A 9,254-nucleotide genomic window follows, 5' to 3' on the forward strand; every position below is an offset into this window, starting at 1 on the left:
AAGTTGAAGTTCTTAGGATATGTTATCCACAGATACACTATGATACCGTAACGATCAAGATTATGAAGCATTAGTTCTTCCAGCAGCTGTTTGATGAATGTTACATAAAAGCTGTTTACCTTCTCCACAAAAAGGAAGCAAGAGGGATAACATTCGTAAATAGCATGTCTGAAGAGTGCAGTAAATGCTTTAAAAACCCTTATGCTTCTGTTTAGGAGCCACTGATTAAATCTGGACAGATCAGCCTCAGCCTCATAGTAATGATTCACAATAAACAGTGTCCCTGTGCGAGAGGCTGGATGCTGTGGAAGCTTATGGCTGCTTCCCCAGCCCTCTCCTAGAAGTCACTGGACCAGCCACAAAGTGATAGAGGCTTGGTGGGGCTGTGGGGAGGGCAATTAAAGCAAAAAAACAGAGGAAACAAAGCATGAATATTACAGGCTCAACCCTGATCCAAATCAGCGTAACCTAGTTGAGCACAGATAGCCCTGTTTAAGAGCACTTCATCATGGCGATGATCTAGTCTGTGTCCACTAAAATAAGCAAGTGAATACCACGTGCTTGAGAGGACAATTAATTTTCATTGTTTAGCTATTTAAATGCTGATAGGCTGAAAACATTAGGAGACAAGATAGGGAAATAATGTTATTGGAATCCATCCATGCCTGAAGGTAAAACTGATAACAAGCCCAGTCATAGGTATCATTAACAAAGTAAGAAAAAAAAAAGAATAATCATTTTTAGCTTTTAAGGGAAACAAACGAACAATCCATATCTGGATAGAAAGTAACAGCAATCTAGGCATCAAACCTCTGCAATCCAACAATTAACTATCTTATATTCGGCACTCTACTTTAGCCTTACAACACTTCTTTAGGATAGGGATTATTCTCTATAAAGGAAAAGAGTGTGCTCTGGGAAGAATAGAGCATGACATCTGTGAAGACTGAACAATTTTAAATTGGAATATTAAAGGGAGGGGGCATTAAATCAAATGATTGGGGATCACCCTATTTTTCTCCAGCATTTCTCTTGCAATTTACTATGCCAAGATTAAGGCAAATAAGTCATTTGCCACATAAGCTAGCATTACACAGGAGGAGACGAAATCAAAACTTTAACTTATTTCAGCCAGACAATACTTCAATTCCATTTTTCCTCATGTTCTTTATCTATGTACACAGTCGAGTGCCTTCCTTACAACTGCAGGCTATTGGGTAAACTTCTGCAGCAAATTAGTATTACTGCCTCTCTTAGGTATGCCATCATGTTAAAGATGGGGCTGTTTTGACTTGGACTTGGCCAAGGCAGAATTATCTTGTCATCACACACAGCCACATTTTTCTTTGCTTCATGCAACACTCCAGTGGGTTGCAAGCGCATTTGCAAAATCAGGGCAGTGCTACCTGTGGTACACAGTAGCACGTAGTTCATACTAAATACTCAGGTGGTTAAACTAATCACAATTTTTTGACCTGCCTTATGAGCGCACTTTTTCTAATATGCGATACTACAAGAACAGGAAGTTAATCAAAACAGTAACAAAACACTGAAACCTGCCACAAAAACGCTTCAGCATGTTACTAATATTACAGCATGCTTTCCACCATTAGTAGTACTTTAGTCTCTCTTACCTTCTCATTCAACGGAATGAAGTTCTACACTTTCCCTCCAGACATCTTCTGTGGAATACCCCAAATTATAATTTTTTAATTAGTTATCAAGAGAATGCCTAAGTTTTATGAGAACATAACTTAGATAATTAGGACAAGAAACGAAACAAAAGTTAAAAATAATATTATCCCTAAATTGGGTGAAATTTATTATGTCCAGAAACAACCTTATGATTGGCACTTCCTTGTAATTTTTCATTATAGTAATCACAGTATGATACCAAGCTGTAAATAGCTAATAAAACAATCAGCAGAAAACAAGAAAAACACTGATTTACTCACCTGACAATTATGAGGGTTAGCACTTCTCTCTCCATGCTGGATACAGTGTTTGTTTTCAGATGATTGACAAACTAGGCCTTGGTGGCTCACTACCAACTTGTATTTACTTCTTCCTATTGATTACCTGTCTCTGTATCTATAATTAGACAGCAGCAGTTCAGCCCCAATTTTTGGATCCTGCTGACATATACTACTTACTGTGGATTGGATACAGTACCAAAAGCAGCAACTTTGGCTCCAAAAAGAAAGAAAGAAAAAGACAAAAGTAAATTTTCTATATAACTGATCAGCCTAGGAGAGAAGTATACCTATCTTTTGATTTCCTGAAGAAGTAATAGGTAAAATATATACTTGCTACTTGGGCAGTAAAAATCTTTGCAGAATTTAAATCTTGACTTTTTTCATCACCATTCCCCTCTAATCACAACCTGGTTAAAAAATGGTTTATCTGAATTCAGAACATTGTCATAAATGGTGATAAATGTGTTTTATTCTCTCATTATCTCCTATGAGAATTAAGAAGTAGGCTTATTTACAAGGGTGATAGAAAGAAGAAAGTCATTCTACAATAATATTTGTTAGCCTAGTTTTACTGTAAGATAACTAATTTTCTTATAAAACCTATCAGGAGGTTGATCTAGACTTGCTTTTAATTACAGTAGCATGGGGTTTGACAACTGCAGGACTGTACTGAACACATTGCCATCACATTAGCATCTGATAGCACCTTATCTGCTACTTGCACATTTTTTAAACAAACTTCTGAATAAGATCCAGATCCTTTTACAGACCACGCTCCCTTTCTAGTGGGGATTTCACATCAGATTCAGCCTCACACACTAAGATTGTTATGAAGTTACTCTGTGAAACTCTGCCATTTATATTACTGCACTCCGAATTGGAACACAGCAGCTAGAAACAACAAGGGAGAAAAAAAAAAAAAAGGCAACAACAAAACCAACAAACTGTTCTCTAGTGTTTCAGTATAGACCAGGCACTAACTTGCCAGCAGGAAATGTTATGTGGCAAAAGACCTCCTGTCCTTGCTGCACTAGCAGACTTAACCACTCACAGCACATGATGCAACCCCAGCTGCACCAAAGTACAGCCTGCACCCACCTTTATCACTGCCAGGGCACCCAACACACTCCCAGATCCACCTGCCCTTTTGGGATACACCCTGCCCAGCAGCTTGTGGGGCAAGCCAAACCCTTCCCTCACTCTCTCGGTGTGGCAGAACACAGTTCTTGCCCTCACAAACAAAGAAAGGGGGAAGAAAGGCTTGGGGTTTGGTTGTGGGTTTTAATTTTTTTTTTTTTTTCAACTATCCCTATGACTAATACAGCCCTTCACATATAGTACTTCACAGTGCTACTTAGGCAGAGATCAATGCACTGGGTGGAGGATGCTAATTACTGATCTGGAAACAGCTGAACCATGAAGCTCAACAGTCCCATTAATCCTTGCTTCACTGTTTGTCTCAGTTGCCTGCTGCACCTTTTGAGTATGTAAACTCTTTTCATATTATTCTCTGAGCCCTGTGGTTTTCTTGAGGCAAAATAAGCAGACCAAAACAAGATTCTCCCTGAAGAAGAGCACTTACATAAGTTTCTTATTATCAGGGAGTGCTGAAAGGGGAAAACTGTTTAAAATAGATCCACACAGACAAAGAATTCCCATGACAACTAAGAAAAAAGAATTCTTACCAACTTGTTGATAGCAACCTCCTGTAGGTCGCCACTAGAACAACAGCATTTTACACTCCACTCCCTTTCTTTGTTGTCTAGAAATTGTCTCTATACAGCTTTCTGCTGTACATTTTTAGCAGCAATGTGGGCCCCAGTCTCTCTTCCTGCATCTGCTTCAGCATGGCTGAAAGATCAGCTGGAATAGCTTAATGCTCCCATTGCTGGAGACAGAGTGCAGTCTAAAGATGAACTTTCCTCCTAAAGATGGTTCTGGTAGTGTTTCTTGCAAGAAAATGGTGACGGCATCATCCACTTTCCTATTTGTAATTGACCTAATTGTGTGAACGTGTCCATACAGAAATCACACAGAGAAGCATCATCAGTGTCCCAGTGACCAAAAGGTCTCTGTGAAAAAGAGGAATTTTCTAGCACTGCTGGTTCAAGAATTGCCTAAAAACACCATGGAGATGAAACATAATAAACAAGGCTAAAATTAGAATATCCAAACACTGAGCTGACAGTATTTTAGCAGCATTTATACCACATTCTTTAAAGTACAGAACAGTGGTGCCTCACTGTAAGAAATTTCTACCAAACAATGATTCACAGTGCCACTGGGATAAACTCATTTAAGATCTTTGTTCAGAGTTAAAACTCTCTGTCTGAAGTACAAAGCTCCCATAACATGTGAATGAGTCCCCAGGACCATCTTCTCCATTTTAAGGGATCTCCTCTCTATTGTGGCTCTTTTTAGCCATTTTTTCTAAGAAATTTTAGTCTTTTGAATTGGTCCGTCCCTGCCCATGAGAGAGTTCCAGTCTCAAGTACATTGTCAGCGGCAGAATTTAAATATTAAATGCCTCTCGGTTTCAGGGTAATGAAAAGAGGCCAACATTAGGATTCCCAAAGGGGAAATGTGAGCAGAATCTGGAGAATAGTCTTAAACTGGCTGACTTATCAATAGGGATGTGATTTCATATTATCCAGAGTATGGACCATGTCTTGCACAGTTAGCAGGCCAAAAATGAGTAGACAGGGAACATGGGTTGAGGACATTATTGCAGGGAACTATGGAGGAAGCTATAACATTGTGGTGACGGCCTGAGAACAAGGTGAGAGTAATGTGCATTCCTCCTAAAGATGGTTCTTGTGGTGTTTCTTGCAAGAAGATTGTGACGCCATCATTTCCACAGCGGGGACTGTGGCAATCTGTGGAATTGCAAGACAGCAATGTTGTAGGGGATATAAGTCACAATTTCATGCGACTGGATTTCATACAAGCATAAGAGTCCACTTGGGCAGACTAGCTGAGAGGCCCTGCAGGCCTTGGTAGTTTCCTATGATCTTTCTTGGATTTCAGGTTCTTTCTGAATAAACAGAAAACTAACTTTATATTTCTGTCTGATTTCAACTCCTTTGCTAACTGTTCATGTAAGACTCCTCACTGAATACAGCCTTGTCTGAAGTGGAATATGGCAGTGACTGTGTGCTTTAGTAGGAGGTGTGAAGAATAATTTTGACATTCAAGACTATGGGAAACAGTATGTAATTCATTGCCTTGAGATGGAATGTGGCCATAGTTAACAACCTGAATTTGAGAAAAGAACTGCAGCATGTCAGTTTTAAATCCCTTTTGGAAGGTAGCATCTCCAGTCATACACTGCTTCCGCACCAATATAGGTCGGTCGCAGCAGAAGCAGTGCTATTTTTTAAACAACCAAGGTTTGAATTCCCAGAGATGTTGTATGATTTATACTAGCAAGAAATCTCAGCTGCCTCACAAGATCTGCCCCTTCCTGTATTCTTCCTTCTGTTCTCTGGAGGTCTCCCAGATAAATACTGAGCAGGTCAGACCTGCTTAGTGTAGAAGATCTGATGAAATCATGCCCTGAGGTGTTGTAACTACTATTTCTGTATTTGCTTGAATTGGCAGTGCCTGAAGGTACAGTTGACAGATTTCAGAATGTGAAAATGATTAATCTGGGGGGGAGTGCCCTGAAACACTGCCACTTTATGGCAGATCTAAAGTAACTTGGATTCCAGCAACCCTTTAAAGAGCTATTTAAAAAGAAAACCCATATGAGCTACCCAGTGAGTAACATTCCAGGAATCACTGAGGCACAGACCCAGGCTGTCCCAGACAATCTTTCCTTTTTCTCTAGGCCATGTTTTCTCTAAGCGCTAGCTTAAGGAAGCCATCATCCTACAGCTGTACAACTGCATAAACCAAATGAAATCAGGCATAAGTACAGCAGAATGAGGGAAGCCTGAAGGAGGTGTGATGAGAGCTTTATTATAGAGGACATATGGTTTTTAAAGAAAGGGTCTTTGGCAGCCAGCTGGAGGTGGCATAATTATTCATCAGGAAAACAGCAGCAGCTACAAAGATCTTCTCTCTCCCCTGCTGGCTGAATAGATTTGTTGCAGCCATTCAGTGGGCAACTGATTTCAACCTACCCTCCATAAACAGTATTTCATATTAAGCTGATTCAGGAGGAAGCTCTTACTGTAAAATAAACCCATAGCTATATGGAAACACATACACACATTCAACTCAGCCTCTCCTTGCAGCCCCTTCTTTCATCTAGGTCTTAGCTATAACCCAGTCAGACAGTCCCTGTGAACACAGAGCACACGTACGCATATATACAGATCCATGTGTTCATGCACATATATAGATACACCACAGGCACTGAAACAGCATCATTTTTCATGCAAATGTTCTTTCAGCTGCATTAGCTGATGGTCTTCAGCCTGTTTTACATCAGACTGCTTTTCACTTATTACATTTATCCATGTGTCTATTATGTCTGTCATCAGAATTCTTTGCCCTCCTCTGTACAGGTAAGGCCTGATGGTCCTCATCGACTGCAGGGGCATGGTGGCACCATATTGAGTAAGGGAACTATGCACAGCCAAGAAAAGTGGACTTAAAAATAGATTCACTTTTTGCAACTCCATGTTATCTGTTAAGTATGTGCATGTGTTAGATATAGGGGTTTTTTATCTGTAGATGAAAGCAACTTGCAAAGGAGGTATCCTTAATTCCTTTGTACAGGTGTTAAAGCTGTTGCAAATTGAGTGATTTGCTCTGGTTCACGACATAAACCACTGACAAAGCCAGGACCCAGATCTTCCAGGTCCTGATTCATTAAATGCAGTGATGTTTAACATGAAGAACATCTGTACAAACTGTCACGGCTTCTGCAGAGTGAGTACTAGACAAGTGAGCTTTTCTCGGTTCAAAGACAAGGCAGTGGGATGAAACTAAAGCTATTCATTCCTCTGTATTTATTTATCACATGAGATTCTTCCCTACTTCATATCAAGAGCAGACACTGAACAGCACAGTAGTGGTGGAGTTCACAGATCAGAGAACTGCAGGCAGATTCATTCCAACTCTCAGCCAGCCTAAAGGTTTTTCTACAAACTCTGCTTGTTGGTCCCTGCCTTCTGTGGAAAAACCCACAGGAGATGCTCTTAGACGGTGGATGCATGAGCAGCCCTTTGCAGAGTTTCTTCCTGATCTTTTCCTCAGGAATGAGGCATTTTGTCCACCATGGAGCGGCCTGTAAATCCCTCATGGCAGATTCTTAGGGATCTTCAGGCATCCAGAGGCATCTGTGTTTCCCAAGGCCACTTGCATGGGTGCCTTGTGCAGCTGCTAGGTTCTTGGCCCCAGGTTCGGCTCCAGAGCAATGTCCATATTAATAACATTAGTCTATTTATTTCATTGGCACATTATTTATCAGCCTGAAGCATGGAAAGATATATTCAGCCCCTTGGGAAATCTTTGATGGATTAAGCAATGAAAATGAACAGGGAGAAAACTGTTAAAGAGCAAAGGAATTAGATATAGGTCTACGATGCTGATGACAGTCATATATTTCTGACCACATCTGCCAGAGAAACACATAATCTTCACCTTTTCATAGGCCTTCCCAGAACAGTGATGACTGCAAAATGGCCTGGAAACGCTTTTCTGAAGATAAACAATGGAAATGATCTAACATTAAAAATAACCCTAAAGGCAAAAAATCAGAAACAACTGCAAAACAAAGGAAGGGTGGAGCAAGCAACCCTTTTGGAGAGATTTATACTCTGCTTCGTGCTGCTTATAGAACTCAGAAATGCCTGTGAAGGTTGCATCCGAAATCTGCAAGCTATGTGCCTATAGCTGTTACATAGAACATTCTAAACGTTATAGAAATTAGTAAACCTATTAAAAAATTTGCAGCAGTTAAAATTAGATTTGGAGTGATTTATCTTTTTGCCATTGTTTCAACATGTGACATGACATGACATGAAAAGAGGAGGTTTTGTTGCAAACAGTATTTTAACCACAAAAAGCTATTTTGCAGTAGGAAATGTACTTCCAAGATTTAATTCAATACTGAGTATTACACAAATCATATGAAAAACAGTCTTGCTGTGGTAACAGCAGAATTAAGCACAGGTGGCCAAAGTATTCTGACTCTTGGACTGAATTTTGAATTTTTGGTACAAACTGCTGCTTCACAGTTACGTTGGTAGCAATGTAGCTAAATGCTTTCTGGTAAATCTTTAAATGACATATGATGGAAAACAAACAAAATACTTAAAATTTAAAAAACCCGAGACATAAGTCAAAGCTTCAGGCATAATTTTGCAACCTATATATTGTAAAGTGTCTTTACTCACAACCATTACTTCTATGACATCAAGAAAACTGCACACAACTTGATATTTGTTTTCAGAACAGAAAATCTGTAGGATCTGAGTCTTACAAGCACACAGTTCAGAGGTTATACTAATCCAACTTTTCACTAGCCTCCCTTCTGCCTTACTCCTTACAACAGATCTAAACAATACATACTTTCTCAAAAAGACTTCTTTGTGATTAGCAGGCCTGGTAGGAGCTTCTGTCAGATGCTATTCTCACTAGCTAATTGCATCTCCTGGTTCTGTGAACTTCATCATCTTATAAACTTTGAGACAAGTTCTTAAATCGTCATATTTGCTCATAAATACAACAGAGAAATTATGAGGGACAGAGTTTAATGGAGTGATGGAAGAACATCAGCTCTGGGCTAGAAGTGTTTAGTAGCAGTGGAACTGATGTCTCCAGAAAATCCATCAAATTCAGTTAGCTAGAATGAACTTCAAGGAAATTCAGTAGGAGGTGACCACACAGGCAGTGTGTGTGGCCTTGTGTTGTCTACAGGAAAAAGAGAGATTTCATTACTTGAAACTTATCCTTCATAATAACACCTTGTCTTCTTCCCACCAAGAATATAGGAACAGCCATTGTATTTGTGATCTGTATTTCTTTCTAACAGTCTCTACTCAAAATAAGGGTAGAAGTGTGCTGAGAGTTAGTCAATTTCACTGGGTACAAACCTGGAAACTGTCATGTTCTCTGAATTGGTTGGTAACAGAGCTGAGGAAAAAGCTGGGAGTCCTAGATGTGCATGTACAGCTACATTTGAATTAAGACTAATTCAAACTTTAAGTGAAAATTAATTAATCTGCCTCACCCTACTGCACAGTTTTTAAGAAAGATTAAATCCAAAAAGCATGTGTTTCTTTTTTCCCCCCTCTTACAGCACCCACAGGAATTGTAATGGCACAT

The sequence above is a fragment of the Tyto alba genome, unplaced genomic scaffold, assembly GCF_018691265.1.
Source record: "Tyto alba isolate M040663 unplaced genomic scaffold, T.alba_DEE_v4.0 Super-Scaffold_18, whole genome shotgun sequence".
NCBI lineage: Eukaryota > Metazoa > Chordata > Aves > Strigiformes > Tytonidae > Tyto > Tyto alba.